At 42.0% G+C, this 20,156-nt stretch overlaps 1 protein-coding gene across 2 annotated transcripts in view; it reads right to left on the reverse strand.

Moving 5' to 3' along the window:
- The window catches only part of cc2d1a (coiled-coil and C2 domain containing 1A), an 81,993-nt gene that overhangs the window by 17,108 nt on the left and 44,729 nt on the right, over positions 1-20,156 (reverse strand). The window lies entirely within an intron of this gene.

The following is a 20,156-nucleotide window of genomic DNA, read 5'->3' on the forward strand; positions in this document are numbered from 1 at the left end:
TTCCATTTAAATAATCAAAGACATTCAGAAAGTACATGAATAGCAAAGGTTTAGAGGGAACAAAAGTTGCCGGAAAAGTGCAGCGGGTCTGGCAGCATGATCTGCTGAGCTTTGCCAGCGATTTCGGTTTTTGTTTCCAATTTGCAGCATCCACAGTTCTTTCGGGGGTTTTTTTTAATAGAAGGGTTAGAAAGACGTGGGCCAAACGCAGGCAAATGGGACTAGATTAGTTTGGGAAATCTGGTTGGCATGGATGATTCGGACCGAAGGGTCTGTTTCTGTGCTGTATGACTCCATGTTACAGAACAACCTCGATTATCTGAATGAGACAGGCTGGGAATATTTTGTCTGGATAACCAATCGTTCAGATAATGGATAACATTTTTACAGGACTTTGAGATCTTGTTAAGATAATCCAAAATTCGGATAACTGACCTTTGGATTACAGAGGTTGTTCTGTAACTGAAATGATCTGTAAGATACTTGGAAGGAGATTACTGTTTTAAGAGCTCGATTTCACATTGCACTACTTCAGTAGCCTCAGCAGTCAATGTGGCCCCAGGTTACTCACTTTATGGGTCAAAAGGGACAGACCTGGACTAATTGGATTGGTCTATGAAACAGCAGGCACACATTCGATTGGCTGCATAATCCCAAGGCCAGAGCACTGAAAAGAGGATGCAGGCTGTCTGAAGAGAGGGGTAGTGACACACAATGTGGGAAGCACAGAAGTCAACAAGAAGGATATCACGTGTCAGCGGTTGTTCTATCGGCATCTCTCGCACCCTCAATCAGATTCTCAGCAGTGGGGGGTGGAGAGACAGAGAGAGAGCGAGAGAGAGAGAGAGGGGTTGCAATTTGGAGACACAAGGATTGAAATTAAGGCCAACACTTCAGTGCAGTACTGAGGCAAAGTGTATTTAAGGTGCAATCTTCCAAATGAAATGTTACACTGTGACCCATGATCAAGTGAGCAGAAAAGATTCTGCAGCAAGGGGTGTAAAAACAAGATATTATTGTGACCTGGTTAGTCACTGCATCTAGGGGAATGTCCGATGCATATTGAGCAGTATAGCGTAGGATGTTATAGCACAGGCCCACAATGTTCTGCCAAACTCAATGCCAAATTAAACCAATCCCTTCTGCCTGGCCTTGGTCAACGTCCCTTCATCCTTTGCATCTTCATGTGCTTATTGAAACGTCCCTCAGATGCTCCTATTGTATTTGCTTCTACCACCGCCCATGGCAGTACGTTCCAGACTCCTACCACTCCCTGTGTAAAAATACTCACCCCTAACATCTCCTTTGAACGTTTCCCCCTCTCAGCTTAAACACATGTCTCCTTGTATCAGACATTTCAACTCTGGGAAAAATATTCTGACTACCATGTATCTCATCATCTTACAGATTTCTATCAAAGTATCTCAATTTTCCCACAACATTGTCTACACTTCAAAAACTTAGAGACAAAAAAAAAACGGTGGATGCTGGAATCCAAAGTAGACAGGCAGGAGGCTGGGAGAACACAGCAAGGCAGGCAGCACCAGGAGGTAGAGAAGTCTCCACCCCCTGCTGCTGCCTGGCTTACCGTGTACTTCCAGCCTCCTGCCTGTCTACTACACTTTAAAAACTGGCAAAGGACAGTGGTTCAGTCTGGGACTATAACAGGTGCTATATAAATACAGGTTGAAAGGAGGGAGGGGTAAATTGGAAGACTCTGGGTAGGCAATCACAAACTTAGATTTTAAAAAAATCTTCTTCATATGGTGGACAATAAAAGTTCTTTAGTTTTTCAGAAGTCTCGAAAATGAAATGAAATGGAGGAGTGACCAACTATTTCCCTTCGAATGTTGGCTGCGGTTAGCAAGAGAAACAACTTTAATCTCAGTCAGTGCAGAGTTGATTAATCTCAAGTGGGCAATGGTGAGAGTGGATGACAAATCAGAACCAAGGAGGGTTCCTACTGTCTGGCGATCTCTTGCTGGCAAGCCCAGATATTGGATGAAATAGCGTCAGGCTTGGCACGATTTGTACCAATCTCGGCTCTGATCACTTCGGCAGTGGAGTACATTTGGGAGTGCACAGCACTTCAATCTCATTCCACATTATAATTATGTCATATGTATCGTTCCCAATATAGTTATGACAGTGACACTGGATCAACATCAGTCACTGAACGTTGCAGCCATTGCTCCCAAATTGTGATACTTGCACTTTCCTGCCAGAATGCTCAGGTTTATTTTTATTCTAATGAACAATTATAAAGGGACTTTCATGGTTGTCTAAAGTAGTTAGGGAAAGTAGCAAACTTAAGAAGACGACTGGCAAGTCAGATTGCCAGAATAAATACAAGTTTAAAATTAGGAGAAAGAAACTAAGAGGGAGGAAGGAGATGAAATCTCAGGCTAAAAGCACAGCATACCCATAAAAAGAAACAAACTCTCTGTCTGTGCTCAGCTCATGTTTCTCAGGGAAAAATTGGTGGCACCACAGGAGATACCAACCTGGATTCCTGACAATCAGCATCTTCAGAAAGTCCATGAAATAGGAGCAGACTTCTCCACCTCTCAAACCCACTCTACTCGCAAATAAAATCGCTGCCAATTTGTTTGTGTTTCAATTTCTACATCCCTGATAACTTCTGATCCCCTGCCTAACCAGAATCTACCTCTCTCCACTTCAAATAGATTTAGTGACCCTGCATCCACTATTTTCCAAAACTGCACAAGAAAAACATTCTTATCTCGGTCCTAAAGGGCAAGCACTAATTTTAAAACCTGTTCCCTAGTCCTAGGCTCACTCATGATTGGAAACCTCCTTCCTCCATCCGGGTTGTCAAGACCCCTCCGCACCCCTCTCTGCCTTCTGTAAGGATTGTTCTCTTCACCAACACTTGGCTCGCACCACCCTCCCCAAGCTCCCCCAATCCCTCCGTACCTTCCACTGCAACTGTGAAAGATGCAAAACCTGCTAGCTAGCCAACCCCTGTACCTCCATCCAGGGCCATGGACAGTCCTTCCAGGTGAGACAGAGGTCGACTTGGTTCTCCTCCAACCAAGTTTACTGTATCCACTGCTCCCAATATGGTCTTCTCTACATCGGTGAGACCAAACGTAAACTCAGAGCATGTTTTAGGGAGCATCTCAGCCAGACCTTCAGGGGCCAACCTGACCTCCCAAACACCACCCATTTCAATTCCCATTCCCATTCTCTCTCTCTAACATGACCATCCTCGGCCTCCTCCACTGCCACAGTGAATCAAGCTGCAAATTGAAGGAACAACACCTCATCTTCCGTCTGGGTAGCTTACAGCCTGGAGGGCTCAACATGGAGTTCTCCAATTTCAAATAACCTGCCTTCCCAGCCCCTCTGACCGACCCATCGTTCCAGCTACAAACTGGATTCATTCCTCCCATCAACCAACGAGGTCGCACCCTCTCTCTGTGTTCCTCCCCTACCCTTACACCCACCCAAAGTCCTGGAGAAGGGCTACACCCGAAATGTTGGCTTCTTCACCTCCTGATGCTGCCTGGCTTGCTGTGTTCTTCCAGCCTCCTGCTTGTCTACCTTGGATTCTAGCATCTACAGTTGTTTTGTCTCTAACCTGGTTCTAAAACATGCTGGTTTGAGAAAAACCCTACCTCAAAGGCATTCTATGAACTCCTAGGTTACTATTGCTAATCTGATTTTTCTAGTTTATATGTAGATTAATGTCACCAATAACAATTGCCATCGCTTTATCACAAGCAATATTTCCTCTTGCATATTTTGTCCTACGTTGTTGTTACTGATTGGTTCCTGTAGACCAGTCCTGCCAGTGACTTCTATTCCTCATTTCCACACAAAAAGAGATGCTACATCCTGCTATCCAGAACCAGTGTCATCGCTAAGTTACACAAATCCCTTCCTTATTTAACAGTGTTATCACTCTACTCTTCCCCAGCTTCTCATTCAGAACCCAATCCCAGTCAGTCTGGCCCCATGCCTCTGTAACGGCCACTTTATTCATTTACATCAATGTGTGCCTACAATTTGTATACTTTGTTATCAATGCTGTGTACATTCAGATACGCAGCCCTTGGTTTTACCTTCTTGCTATCTTTGGAATATCTAGCTTTGATTGTTGGTGTATTCCTAAGTATTTCCTTTCCCCTCTCTGCCACTTCCTGGTATGCTCTTGACCCTCATTATTATTTTCCTCTGATTTGTTTCGACTCTTTGACATACCATATCTTTCCACATTTGCTCCTTTGCCCTCCATTCCTCTGGTTAAACTCCTCTGCACTTTCTTAGTCATGCGGTTGGCGTGAACACTGGCCCCTGCATGGTTCCAATGGTGCAGGTCCCGTTTTTCCCAGGACGGTAGCAAGCCGCCCATGAACCAGAATTTCCTTTTTCCATACCAATCTTTGTACTTTGTATTAATTGCTATAATCTCGTGCTCCCTAACGCAAAGCGGGCACAACTCTGGGAACATTGGAAAAATTATAATCTGAAGAGCTCTGCTTTGTAGTTTGGTGGCGAGCTCCTCAGAGAGAGAACTAGGAAAGAGGTTCTGCGTAGAAAGTAAGTCCACAATGATCATTGGATCCTCCCCGTCACACAGCCATTTCTCGTTCAGCCATCAGATTCTCACTTTGTTGTGGAAAGTGGTGTCAACCCCCCGCACTATTGCACCCTATACAACTACCTTCTTGCTGCTACCCGGCATAGCAGTTGAATGCTTCTTTTACCATGGTACCATAGTCCTTTTGTTCATTCAGCCTATAGCCCCCACTCTCTAGAATCTCACACTGGACAACTGAAGAGACTGATACTCATGCTTTTTGTTCCACATTAGAGAAAGGCAGAATTAGCCTTGAGTGTCAAGCCCAATGGGGAAGAGCTCAAATCCACTTTATACATCCCTACATCAACACGGACAGGTGGGATGGGTGCCAGGAACTGAACAAACCAGTCAGACTCACCACCTTCCAGGGCACAATTAGGAGGTGAAAAAGCATTTTTTTTTTAAAAAGAAAAGGTATTTCTTTATTTTGAATGGGTCACTATTAAAACTAGATTTGAAAATAATCAGCTATGGGCTAGGCACAATACAAACAAAAAAGCTTTATTAAAATATAAGTGTACAAAGGATTGGTCCAACAACTCCAATATTTTTAAATAAATAAAAATATACAGTGTCAACAGACATCAATTAAAAAAAAATTCAGTGATTAAGGTGGAGAAAATACAATCCATCCTTTTAGCTAACTGTAAGGGTACACAGTAGCAGCTTTCTACATGACTCACTGGTTAAAACCACACATTTTAATTTTATGGATTGTGCGAGGTTAAGGGAGGTTAGTACTACTGGATGAAGCACATTCTTGTTACAGGCATCCACTGTGCCAGTCTGTCCCAAACAGGCTATACAGAGGCCAGCATGAGGTATCATAAGATCTTACAATCCCCACACTGCAGAGAGAGCCTATTTGGGCCATCGAGTCTGCACTGACCCTCTGAAAAGTATCCCCACTTCTACAATAGTTAACCCACCTAACTATGGGGCAATTTAACACAGCCAATTCACTTGCACATCTTTGGACTGTGGGAGGAAACTGAAGCACCCTACAGGAACATATGGGGACAATGTGCAAACTCCACACAGACAGATAGTTGCCGGAGACTAGAATCAAACCTGGGTCCCTGGCACCATGAAGCAGCAATGCTAACCGCTGTCATTGCAGAGGTTATACACACAAACTGGGTGACGTACGACAATAACATGATCAGGTAGCACCAAGATTAAATAAAAACAGTGGCCAAATACATCATCGGTCAGTGTTACAACAGCAAAGTTTATACCGTTAAAGTTTTCTGACTGTGTCTGGGATTGTAAGAGTGTTATACAACTAAATGAAATGGACCAAATGATATACACTGGAGTCTGACAGTAAACAGTGTTTTTAAATTGTGAGGATCATAGAGAGAATCAGATTATTTTTTATTAAAATGAAGGTATCGGATGCTTATACCTGGGAACAATAACAACTATTTCCAAAGTCCACAATCTAGAAAGCCCCAAGATCCCTGAAAACGTGTTCTGTGGATCAGCTTGTAAGTAAGTGTGCTGGAATCGATTACTTTGTTTATAAGATGTCTCAGTAACTGGTTTAATATTTCTACTTGGCAGGAGACTTGGAGGAAGGTAAAGGAAACGATTGTGAAATCAGTCGACGGGCTTCGCTATAAATCTAATCACTATGATCTAGAGAGATCACAGATGAGAAGGCAATTCCAAAGATTAAAATAAAGTTATTTGTCTGAAAATCACATCAGACTTGAAACATTAACTCTTTCTCACTCCACAGATGTTGCCAGATCGGAGTTTCTGTCGGATTTTGCTTTAAAGTTAGATCTAGCAGATTAAACACTTAATTGAGAGACACAGATTAACACCACAATTAGGGTTTTCTGATTTCATTAAAAAGCAGAAGGAAACTGTATAGTAGTTTGGAGTTAACACAGTTTTCCATAGGCAACGAAGTGATTTGTTTCTCAGCCACTGATACAGAACTACTTGTTTTGATACCTGATAGTCTCAGCTAATAACCGGACGTTTGAATAGTCCCTGTAGAGATCTTAACATCTGATCTAAAAGTAGTCTAGCACAAGGAGGCCATTCTTTACAAAGAGATGCAACACAAAATCAACCTTTATCTTGCTTCAACTGCTGAAGATTGCAAAAAGCACACCAGATGACACTTGTATATCTCCAACATTAACCACCTTGAGGGCTGCATGCTATACTGGCAATTCAGTTGAGTCATGACTACAAGAGCTGTTCATTAACAGCAATGGTAGTGTTGAAAATAAAACAAAAACATCACAGAAGTGGTCGAGTGCAGGAGCTGTGTTTTACTAAGGAAGTTGAATCTCTTGTCAAAAGGAAAAAGGCGAATTATGTTAGGATAAGATGTGATGGCTCAGTTAGGGTGCTTGAGTGTTACAAGTTAGTCAGGAAAGACGGAAAGAGAGAGCTAAGAGCCAGGAGGGGACATGAGAAGTCGTTGGCGGATAGGGTTTCCCTTGATCCTAAGGCTTTCTATAGCTACATCAGGAATAAAAGAATGACTAGAGTAAGATTAGGGCCAATCAAGCATAGCAGTGGGAAGTTGTGTGTGGAGCCAGAAGAGATAGGGGAAGCGCTAAATGAACACTTTTTGGTCATTATTCACACTAGAAAAAGACAATGTTGTTGAGGAGAATACGGAGATACAGGCTACTAGATGAGATTGAGGTTCACAAGGAGGAGGTGTTAGCAATTCTGGAAAGTGTAAAAATTCTGGAAAGTGGCTTTGATCTTTATATCATTGTCTACAGGAACAGTGCAGGAAGACTAGAGGATAGCAAATGTCATCCCCTTGTTCAAGAAGGGGAGTAGAGACAAACCTGGAAATTATAGACCAGTGAGCTTTACTTCAGTTGTGGGTAAAGTGTTGGAAAGGGTTATAACAGATAGGATTTATAATCTAGAGAGGAATAAGTTGATTAGGGATAGTCAACACAGTTTTGTGAAGGGCAGGTCATGCCTCACAAACCTTAGAGTTCTTTGAGAAGGTGGCCAAGCAGGTAGATGAGGGTAAAGCGGTTGATGTGGTGTATATGGATTTCAGTAAAGTACTTGATAAAGTTCCCCATGGTAGGCTATTGCACAAAATACAGCGTCATGGGATTGAGGATGATTTAGCAGTTTGGATCAGAAATTGGCTAGCTGAAAGACAGAGGGTGGTGGTGGTTGGGAAATATTCATCCTGGAGTTCAGTTACTAGTGGTGTTACCACAAGGATGTGTTTTGGGTCCACTGTTGTCATTTATATAAATGACCTGGATGAGGGCATAGATTGTAGGTTAGTAAATTTGCAGATGACAATATGTTCGGTAGAATTGTGGACAATGATGAAGGATGTTGTAGGGTACAAACAGGTGATTCATTTTGGAAGGAACAACATGAATGCAGAGTACTGGGCTTATGGTAAGATCCTTGGAAGTGTGGATCAGCAGTGAGATCTTGGTGTCCCTGTACATAGATCCTTGAAAGCTGCCACCTAGGTTGACAGGGTTTTTAAGAAGGTATATGGTTGGTAGCTTTTATTGGTGGAGGGATTGAGTTTCAGAACCATGAGATCACGCTGCAGCTGCACAAAACTCTGGTGCGGTCACATTTGGAGTACTGCACACAGTTCTGGTCACCGCATTGTCGGAAGGATGTGGAAGCTTTGGAAACAGTTCAGAGGAAATTTCCTAGGACGTTGCCTGGTATGGAGGGAATGTCTTACAAAGAAAGACCGAGGGACTTGAGGCTGTTTTCGTTAGAGAGAAGAAGGTTGAGAGGCAACTTAATTAAGACATACAAGATAGGATGGTGATGGCTAGCATGAGGGGACATAGCTTTACATTGAGGGGTGATAGATATAGGATAGATGTCAGGGTAGTGTCTTTACTCAGAGTAGTAGGGTCATGGAATGCACTGCCTGCAACAGGAATAGACTCGCCAACTTTAAGAGCATTTAAATGGTCATTGGATAGGCATATGGATGAGAATGGAATAGTGTAGGTTAGATGGGCTTCAGGCTGGTGCAACATTGAGGGTCAAAGGGCCTGTACTGCGCTGTAATGTTCTACATTCAAGGGTTTATTTACAGCAATAAGAAAGGAAGACGTTAATGCTACAGTCTTGGGCAGGCAAAGAAAACTTGACCCTGGTCACATGTGGTAAATGGAATATAAAAAAATCGACTTAGTGTCTTAATTAGAACCAGCCCCAGGCTCAGTCAACTGGAGGTATCAAATAACAATGTGATTCAGTCAGTCCCAAAGCAGATTACTGGCTCAGAAATTGGAATAATTGATGGAGTGGTGTGTCTAACTCCAGTCAGAGAAACTGTAACCCTGTTTAGCACCGGTCACAAACTCAGGATGATCCAAAATGCCTGAGAGCCAGTCAAGTACTTTTCTGAAGTACTGGGCACAATTTTCCCCATTTTTGGTTGAAGTATCAGGGTGGGCCTGATGGCTGCTGGCTAACACGTCACTTTCACCACTGGATAATGCTCTGCCTAATGCACACCCCACCACTGGCATTCCGGGTTGTCAGAAGCTGCTGGTCAATAGGAAGCCAATAGCTTCTGGGTATTAAAGACTGTCAGTCAAGGCCTACTCCTTAGGGGATGCAGCAGCAAGGAGGCAAGTGATGTTTAAACATCTGATCTTGTGGGAAGAGGGGGTGTATAGAGGCAAGACAGGTGGCTGGCATTAAGAGACCACACTCCTGCCTCTCCCCATCCGTGCATCCAATTGCTTCCAGATTGTGGCAAACGAGTCACTTTTTTTTTCTGCCTGCCAGGAAGGCAGGTAACCAGGGAGGATTTTAAGAAGTATTTTCTAAACAGCCTGTTCAGGTGTTACAACACACCTCCCGAGTAGATTGGAGTTGAACTCTGGACTCCTAGCCTAGAGGTAGGGATACTACCACCACACAACAACCTGAGGTAAATCTGGGCTATACTGAATCAAGGCCCTTACATGGCCATCAACTGACCATGCGAGGGCCTTAATTGGTGGTGAGTTGACAAAGACCCCAATGGATCATCTCAGCGAGAATGTAACTGGGGAGGTGGTGAGAAGGAGGTCACTATCTCTCCAGGGACAACACGGCCCATCTTTCCACCTTGGGAGAGAGAGGAAGCCTCCGCCCCTGGTCGCCATTACAAACCGGTTGCAAAGTCAGTAGGTCAACAGAAGATTAGTTCTTTGCTCCCCACCACCCCTTATTCTCCTCAGCTTACCACTCACAACTCGACATAAATATTTCGGGGGCAAGGAAACGGGATGAATCTCAAACTTGATGGCAGAGCCAGAATGTGAAGTTAGGTCGGCCAAATTACAACCTGTTTTTGCTTTAATCAGAAATCAACTGTGGGCTTTCAGGATGTGTTTGGAATACAGACTGGCTAATGTAGTTGGTACAGCTGACGTTAAAATGAAAGGCGAGAAGCTTGGCTCTCAACAATGAAGCAAATGCAGCTTATAACTTTACAGTCAAAGGAGGTCTATAGAAGAGTCATTGGACCGGAAACTCAAACTGTTTTTTATTGTCTACAGATGCCAAGACTTGCTTAGTTTCTGGACAGGATGGGATGGGATGGATACCTGGAGAATGTTTTGTCTTATGGTGGAGAACTGAAACTAAGGGACACAGTTTATGAATAAGAGGTCCTCTTTATATTAAAAAAAAAGAAATTAAAAGCATGTTTTTCTTCCAAGGTCAGAGTTTAGAATCCTCTTCACCAGAAGAGCACAGAGGCTGGGTCTGTACACTTACTCAAGGCTGAGTTAGAGATTTTTAGTGTACAAGGGAATAGAAAGTCTTTGGGGCAGACAGGAATGTGGTTATGACACCACAGCCAGATCAACCCAGGATGGTACTGAACGGTAGAGTGGATTGAGATGGGGCAAATTAGAGACAAAACAAACTGCAGATGCTGGATTCCAAGCTAGACAGTCAAGAAGCTGGAGGAACACAGCAGGCCAGGCAGCAGCAGGAGGTGGAGAAGTCAATGTTTTGGATGTAACCCTTCTTCAGGATTGTAAGGGGAGCTGCACAAGGGGATGGCCTATTGCTGCTCCCAAATACTACATTCTGTGCAGGTAAACATGCAAATGATTTTCACACAGCAAATAACTGAACTTTAGTGGTCTTGGATAGGGACCAATGCATCATAGGGAACTTTCTTTTCTTTTCTTAAACAGGCCAGGGAAATGTTTTATTCATTGCAGCACTTGAATCACTGGAACAGAGACACACAGCCTCGGTTTTCTTCCAAGGAGATATTAAATCATCTTCAACAGCTTAAAAAAACAACAATGACACCAAGAGCCAGCTGAGAATCTAAGTGCTCCTCCGAAAAACTGCTTGCCGTTTTACAATATTTAACTTGAAGGTAATTTTCTCCATGCCAGTCATGGATACCACGTGTTTAAGGTCGTTAAGTGGTACCATCAACACCCTGAAGATTTGAATCACTTGAATTCAACTGCTGTAAACAAAGCTTCTCAATCCTTCTTTTACCGCCTCTTCTTGACTACATATTGGACAAGGTGACAAGACATTGGCTTTGTTGTTGAAAATGGATGGAATTGTAGAAAATGACCCAACAAAACACTAAAGGTCCCTGAATACCACATGTTAAAGAGAATTTGATTTATTCGATGTCTGTAAGACAGGAATTTAGAAGTCTGCCTTGTGATATACCAGGAACCATGTGACCAACCAGAGGAAACTGCTTTAAAGAGAGACCCTCAGGATATTGTTGCTGGTCAAGCTGCAAATACATAATCATCTTGGAAAAAGAAATGACTACAGGCTAATGGTCTCTGAACGACAAGCTAGACCCAGACCTACAGATATCACCTCGGTAAGTTACAACATGGAAACAGGCGGACTGGTCTAACTCATCCATGTTAGTATTTATCCTTCACACACCAATATATTACTGCCCTGTTCCTACATCTCCTAATTTCCCCTTCTCTAACTTACCTAGTTAAATTCATCCTTGCCGTGGCCTTTGCTTCAACAGAATCAGTAATAACAAATACGTAATTATCATTTTTAATGGAGAAACTTATCAGGTTCCAAGCTGCACTATTAACCAGGACTCTGCATCCTAACCAGCACCCAAAACAGGGGTTAGGATCAAGGGCAAGTTCAGGACAGGGTCTGAAGGGAGCATGATCAGACAGGGTCTGTGACTAGCCTCACCTGCCCAGGGATTAGCTAAGAATCAGAGCCCAACTCTTGGCCTTCTGCTTTTCATCCAGTTTGCCAAACTCCTCTCAATTCCACATCCCTTTAACGTTCTCTAATAGTCACATGGAGAAAGGCTCTCGGAAAGTCCAAAGCTACCACATCAGCTTCATCCAAGAGTCTAGTTAATACCACAAAGAGAATTTGAAAATGTCAATCAAACCTTTCGGAAGTTGGTGTTGACTGTTATTTTCTCTTAATCCACAAATTTCAAACTATCTCCCACCACAGTTTTAAACTCTAACAATCCATAATTACTTGGGTGAGTCATGTTGCTACAAAAACAAAGAAAACCGATGTGTGCTGAAGCTCAGAACAGGGACTAATCTCTCTACAACTCGAATGTAATTTCTAAGACTGGTGATGTTTTTTTTGTTGTCAATTCCACAAGGTCCTTGGAAGAATCGAGAGAGGTCCTGCTTTTCTATTGGAAATCTCGGCTCTGTTGCTTGAACAAACCACTGTTTGCTTCCTCCCCAACATTCTTTTCCTTTGTAAACATGGTTTCATATTTGTAAAGTACCGCATGCTAGTTTCTATTCAGCCACGAACCTGTGCATTCAATAAAAAAAGCCCATTTCAATATCAACTTTGCTTTAATCAAGGCACGAGTAAAACACTTGATTGCGCCCTATGCATTTTCCTACATCACATCAGTGACTATACCACATCAGGAATGTATTGGCTGTAAATTGCATTGGGACGTCCAGAGAAGAGGAAAGGCTCTAAATAATTATTACTTCTTCCTTCTTAACATTAGTTTCTCTACAGCATCCACCGATGCAGAGGATGTTTCTTTCATTGAACTCTACAATGCACAGATTAAATAGCGAGCAGTAATAATACATACTTTTTAAATCTGCTGAGTGGGTAAGAGAGAGCTCAATGCTGAGACTCAAACCAATGATATCCTGCACTTATATACTTTAATGAATGTTGGGAGAGCTATTAAAGTTGCGGTTAGAGAGATCAATTTGGAGGAGGTGTTAAGAGACGGGTAGGAATACAACACAAGGAAGTTTGCAGACAGTGTTTGAAGATTTCCATCCAGAGTCTCTACTATTACATTATTGAGAAGAATGCAAAGTGCAATTATTGAGAAAATCCAAAGGCTGCTTTGTGAAAGCAAGCAAAATGAGAAAGGCTGTTACAAAGGAAAAGAATTTGTATGTACACAGAACCGTCCATGACCTCAAAACATCACAAGTACTTCATAGCTAAATGAAGAACTTTTGAAGTTTAAGAGTTCTTGTAAAACACTGTCCACAAATGCAAACAACAATGACCACAATACTGTATGTTTCCCCCCCCAAGTGATATCAGTCAAGGAGAAAATATTGGTCAGGATGATGGGGTGAATTTGTGCGTCCTTTTTCAAAGCAGTGCTATGAGATTACCTCCATGTAAGAGGGTAGATATAACCTGTGCTTTGCGACAGCACCTGTAACACTGAAGGACTCCCTTCAGAAACAGCCTGAAATACATGTGGAAATTCCTGGACTGAGCCTTGAACCCATGATCTTTTGACCCAAAGCAAGGCCAAGTTCAGATTGAGGTAAAAATAACAAACCTGTTGAGGAATCTACAGATGAGAAATTTGAAATCTATAAATTGAGAATTGGGGAGGCAATTGAGATTCATAAATATTAGATGTTAGGGGAATATGTTAGTGTAGAAGGAAGTGAAGTTAAAATTCCCTTTTCAAAGCTTGCCCTTCTTTAGGTCACACTACACAGCCCCAGTTTTCAACAGTTGTTTTAATCTTCACTATGCTCCCAGAGAACAAGGAACTAAGGATATGGAGAATCAGCTGGGGAATGGGACGAGTTGGTCTGCACTACAAAAGAGCCAGCATTGACTCAATGGGCAGAATGGCCTTCGTCTTCATTCAAAGTTCTCTGCTAGGCTTCAGCTAGGTGAGAAAACTAGGGGCAATTTAAAGACAGGCAGACTGTTTCACAATTAGGACAGGGTAAGGCAGAGGTAGCTTTTTTAAAAATAATTTATTTATTGGACGTGGGTGCTGCTGGCTGGGCCATCCAGCATTTATTGCTGATCCCATGACAGATGGTCATAAACACTTACTCAGTTTACTGTTAAGAGGAAGTTAAATCAAGCGCTAACTTTATATGTCACTAAAATCACTTAATGGATGTTCTACATAATATCAAACTCAAGTAAACAGATGCCTGACTAATAAATTAATGAAATAAAGAATGTTGGAACAAAACAACTGTACCACTTAAACACACGATCTATTTGTGTAGAAAGTCATATATCAAATTAGAAACACAATATAAAACAGATACTTTCTAATACATACTCCTGCTACTGAAAATAGGTCTTGTAGAAACAAAACAGTTAATTATTCAGGTGAAGTATTCAGTGGAATGGGGAAAATCACAAATGATTAAGACTCCACGTCTGACTGTTTGGCCAATTCTCAGTTTCAGGTGTTTGCTGGATACTTGCAAAATAAATCAAATGGCTCTTTAGAGTCTCAAAAATATTTTATGGTCAATACAGATGCCACAGTATAATGCTTATTGCAATTGATTAAGGAGGCTGGACAACTAGAACATAGAACAATACAGCACAGAACAGGCCCTTCGGCCCACGATGTTGTGCCGAACTTCTATCCTAGATTAAGCACCCATCCATGTACCTATCCAAATGCCGCTTAAAGGTCGCCAATATTCTGACTCTACCACTCCCACGGGCAGCGCATTCCATGCCCCCACCACTCTCTGGATAAAGAACCCACCCCTGACATCTCCCCTATACCTTCCACCCTTCACCTTAAATTTATGTCCCCTTGTAACACTCTGTTGTACCCGGGGGAAAAGTTTCTGACTGTCTACTCTATCTATTCCTCTGATCATCTTATAAGCCTCTATCAAGTCACCCCTCATCCTTCGCCGTTCCAAAGAGAAAAGGCCGAGAACTCTCAACCTATCCTCGTACGACCTATTCTCCATTCCAGGCAACATCCTGGTAAATCTTCTCTGCACCCTCTCCAAAGCTTCCACATCTTTCCTAAAGTGAGGCGACTAGAACTGCACACAGTACTCCAAATGTGGCCTAACCAAAGTCCTGTACAGCTGCAACATCACTTCACGACTCTTGAATTCAATCCCTCTGCTAATGAACGATAATACACCATAGGCCTTCTTACAAACTCTATCCACCTGAGTGGCAACTTTCAAAGATCTATGTACATAGACCCCAAGATCCCTCTGTTCTTCCACCTGACTAAGAACCCTACCATTAACCCTGTATTCTGCATTCTTATTTGCTCTTCCAAAATGGACAACCTCACACTTGGCAGGGTTGAACTCCATCTGCCACTCCTCAGGCCAGCTCTGCATCAAATCTAAGTCCCTTTGCAAACGACAAATGCCCTCCTCACTGTCCACAACTCCACCTATCTTCGTATCATCTGCGAATTTACTGACCCACCCTTCGACTCCCTCATCCAAGTCATTAATAAAAATTACAAACAGCAGAGGACCCAGAACTGATCCCTGCGGAACTCCACTTGTAACTACTGGACAAATCCTTGCATCTGGATGAGAGGAACAGAAAATACCACTACTACAATTGCAGCACTCAGTGGAAATGACTTTGTGACTTCTACATACAATGAGTTAGCCAGGAAATTTGTCCTGCCTTTCTTTCCGATGTACAGTCTCAAGAAGAGGTGTTAACCTTCTCCCTAGATGTTGATTAACCCGCTTCCTAATTCCAGAATTTTCAGCTTCTGTTGTACAGCACTTGCAAGATCAATTAAGATCTTGTAAATTGCAGTAGGATTGAGGAGCAGTGCCTGGATTTCTGTTTAGTGATTTTGAACAGACTGCAATTTCCAGGGAGCTGTCTTTCTTGGTTTGGGGCTTCCTTCCTTGGCTCCTGATGCCAGATGGAAACACACAACCTCTCAATTTGGATCCAAGAAAGTCGTACAAAGTGTAAAAGGGACAGCACATGTTACGGAGGTCTGCAAGAGCGCTGGCTCAGGCTTTTTTTTTGCATTAACTTAAAGTGCAAATTGAGGATCTGAAAAGAAAATTTAAGCAAAACCGAAAACGTGAATACTCACTGAACTCAACAGCTAAACTCAGAACCAGACAATTCTCTAATTAGAGGATTTTTCTGGAATTGGCTCGAGTCATTGCAATGGTGTATCTACAGGACAGGAACTCCCAAAGATTGTAAAAGAAAGGATTTATGGAATCAATGATTTAAATCATCAATTAGGACTCTCCATTCAGCTGAGACTTTTGCACCACCGCTTATGTAGGTACAAAAAGTCAGCTATTCAGTCCTCGGAACCTTTCATTTAATCAGGTCAGGTCAGTATTTTAACTCCATCTACCTGCCTTGGTTCTGATACTGTAGAGATGTTGCAGTAACCATCATAGCCCTGTTCCTGGCTAGGCAGAGGTAATGGTAACAATGCCAGACTCCAACTAATTGGTAATTGTAGAGAATGGAGACTGTCCCCGTGAATAAATTAACAGCAACAACTTTTGCTACTTGCTGGTACACTGAGGACTGCATTCAAAAAAGCAAGACAAAACCACAGACGGAAACATAATACCTCACAACAACAAGTTTGTTGAGTTTCAATCGGAACAGGAAGCAGTGAATTAGAGCACCCTGTGTGGGTTTTGTTTTTACTTATCATTGCTATATCGCTGTTAGACATCAGAACAATTAAAACAGCTTTATTACAGCTGTTCAAAAGGTTTGTACTTGGTTTTCCAAGCAATGATACTGAACATTATGTGCTTATCTAAATCGGTTGGAAGTGAATGTTAATCACACATCAGAGTTCCTAATAAACGGAAATGATGACAGAGGTTGTGCCTCACAGTTGGAGCTAATATGTTGACAATTCTATGGAATGGGTTCAATTATACCTGTGCCTGTTTAAGATCTGTTTCATAAAGATGACCACTCAATGAAGTGAACTGGATTTAACCCTAGATTCTGGCTATACAGTAACTCAGCAAACAGCTGACTAACCTACCAGTGAATTGACAGATAATGGCAAATTACTTCTACATTAGTTACTATGAAGCAACGTTTTACAATTCAATGAACAATATTATCTATATTTTATTAGTTAATAACTGTTAAAAAGACAAAAACGTATAACTGATGGCTTAAACTAGAATATGGAAAGAAGGATTATGCTCAACTCATCAATTTTAAAATCTGGATTCAAAATATTAGTTGATGGGGAAACCCACACATTCTTTGAAAAAGAAAATTAAAATAGCGTGCTGCTGAACAGTCTGGAAATACAAGTTGAGCAGGATATACAAAGAAACAAAAAAAAAATTTCAGTCTCGTATCATTATGTAATTCTAGACTCAGTAGACTGATACTGAGTGGAAAACCCTGTGCTGGCACACAATGGCATAAGCCAGATCGGCAATCAGAAAAAGGTAAAGCAAGTTGTCACTGGCAAGAGTGCTGCAATGATTGTGTGGCTTCCTGTGTGCACCAACGAAACTAAACCAGTCACAAGAAATTGTTGTAAACTTCAGGCTTTGTTTGAACTAAAAAAGAAACGTAGGTCAAAATGGTTCATGGGCAGATTACATAGGGTGTCTTCCAATAGCAAGAATTGTGCTATTTGCTCTGTATCATCAATTGAAAAAAAAACTGTGTGCGAGAGGGGGAAAGAGGGGGACCGAGAGCACGCGTGAGACAGAGAGCGCGAGGAAAGAGAGCGAGAGAGAGGGAGGACATGGATTGAAGTTTCAAACAACACTGAAAAATGAAACAACTCCTTCACAATAACAAAGTACTTAACATACATCAAGTTTAGTAAATGAGACAGTAAAACATTGAAAACGATTTGGCTAGGAAACATCAAGTCCCGAGAAAGATCAACTTTCCTCTTTTGGATGCAGGCTAGCTATTTGGTGCATTCAATTTATTTTTTTGAATGACAGTGTTTGCAAATACAGTAGAATTTAATCTGGATAAAAGAGACAGATGCCAAGATTGATTTATTGGGGTGGGGACTGTGATTTATCAGGTTATGTAGTCCCAGTTAAAGTGCTACCATTATTACTGAGTGTGTTAAAGAAAACACAAAATGTCCATACACCATGAGCTCTTTACTCCAAAGCCAGTAAAAGGTGCACCTGCTCCTTACACTTTCCACCCAGCACAGTCTGATATGCTGCAAGATCCTTAGCTTGCAGCTCCCTAACACCCTCCAAGAAATTGTTGCATATTGTCCTCTGATCCATGAAACAGTAATGTCTAGATTGCAGTGAAAGAAGGTTGCACAAATCTGTTGCTATGATTGATCACATTATTGTAGCTTCTCAAAACGGAGCTTTACGTTAATTTACAAAAGTGAATTCACAGAGGGCACAGGAATGACCATTCAGCCCTTCCAGCCTGCCTGGCTCATTCAACATCATAGCTGATCATCTCCTGAATCCCACTTTCCACACACACAAATCTCCACATCACTGGAATATCTTCAAAAACGTATTGATGCATCTTGAAGATAATCAAACGATTGAGTTTCCACAGCCACATGGAATGGGAAAGTTTTGAAAGATTCATCACCCTTTGAAATCAAGACCCTCCACCTTATCTATATTACTGGCTGTCCCATGCTGTGAGGTTATGCGTCAAATAAAAGCAAAAAACTGCAGATGATGGAAATCCAGTATAAAAACAGAAAATGCTCAATAACCATGTCCAAAAAAAATCTTTCGAACTGAAAAAACATTCCTCTCTCCAGAGATGCTACCAGACATGCTGAATTTCTCCAGCATTTTCTGTTTTTATATCGAAGAGTATGTCCTCTGGTTCTAGAGTAACCAGCCAGAGGAAACATCCTGTATCCATCCTGTCAGACCCTGTAAGACGGTTGGAAGATCTCCGCTCATTTTTCAAAAAAACCTCTACAAAATACAGATTCAGTTTCCTCAAATCTTCCCTCATAAGAGGATTCCACTATCCCAAGGAGTAGGCTGGTGAACCTGCACTTCCTCTGTGACAAGTACATTCTTCTTTGATAAGGAGAGCCAAACACTTTGCACTTGAGATGGGACGTCATTGATGCTCTAAACAGCTGCAATAATGCGTTTATTTCTGTACTCATTGTACTATTAAATAATTGTCAACATACCATTTGCCTTAACTGCTTTCTTCGCCGACACATGAGCTTTCAGTGAATAGCCAAGATCTTTTTTTCTAGGGTGGGGGAGTCCAAAACTAGAGGGAATAGGTTTAAGGTGAAAGAGGAAATATTTAAAAGGGAACTAAGGGCAACATTTTCATGCAGAGGGTGGTGGGTAAATAGAATGAACTGCCAGAGGAAGTGGTGGAGGTTGGTACGATTACAACATTTAAAAAGACATCTGGATGGGTATATGAACAGGAAAAGCTGTAGGGGGATATGGACCAAATGCTGGCAAATGGGACGAGGCCAGATTAGGATAATCTGGATGCAGGTTTGCTCGCTGAGCTGGAAGGTTCATTTCCAGACGTTACGTCACCCTACTAGATAACACCTTCCGTGGGCCTCCAGGTCCAGAGGCTCACTGAAGATGTTACCTAGTATGATGACAAAACGTCTGGAAATGAACCTTCCAGCTCAGCGAGCAAACCTACATCCAGAACCTCAACCTGAGCTACAAATCTTCTCAAAACTCATTAGGATAACCGGTTGACATGGATGAGTTTCCATGCTGGATGAATCTATGACTCCGAGACAAAGAACACTCCAATCCCTTTGGGCACTCACACTTCCTAACCTCGCACTGTTTTAGAAACATTCTGCCTTTCTGCCAATTCTCCTAAACTACCTTCACCCTTGTTCCAACATATTCCATCTGTTATGTTCTAACCCATTCACTTCACTTATACAAGTCACCCGAAAACCTCCTTGCACCTTTCACACAACGTATACCCCTGCCCAGCTTAGTGTCATCAGCAAACTTGGAAATATTACAATTGGTCCCCACAGCAAAGTTAAATTATAAAGATTGTGAACCTAGCACTGATTTTTGAGGTACCCCACTAGTGACAACCTGTCAACCCGAGAATGTCTATTTATTCCCATTCTCTGTCCATACTGGTATATTCCTGCCAATCCCATGCACTCTCATTTTATTCATGGGCCCCATTGCAGGACCTTATCAAAAGCCTTCTGAAAATCCAAATTCAGCACATCCACTGCTCCTTTAACTACGTTACAAGTAAAGTCCTTAAAAAAACTCAGAGTTTGTCAAACATGATTCCCTTCATAAGTCCATGCAGACTCTGTTCA

This window comes from Chiloscyllium punctatum, chromosome 46, assembly GCF_047496795.1.
Source record: "Chiloscyllium punctatum isolate Juve2018m chromosome 46, sChiPun1.3, whole genome shotgun sequence".
Lineage (NCBI taxonomy): Eukaryota > Metazoa > Chordata > Chondrichthyes > Orectolobiformes > Hemiscylliidae > Chiloscyllium > Chiloscyllium punctatum.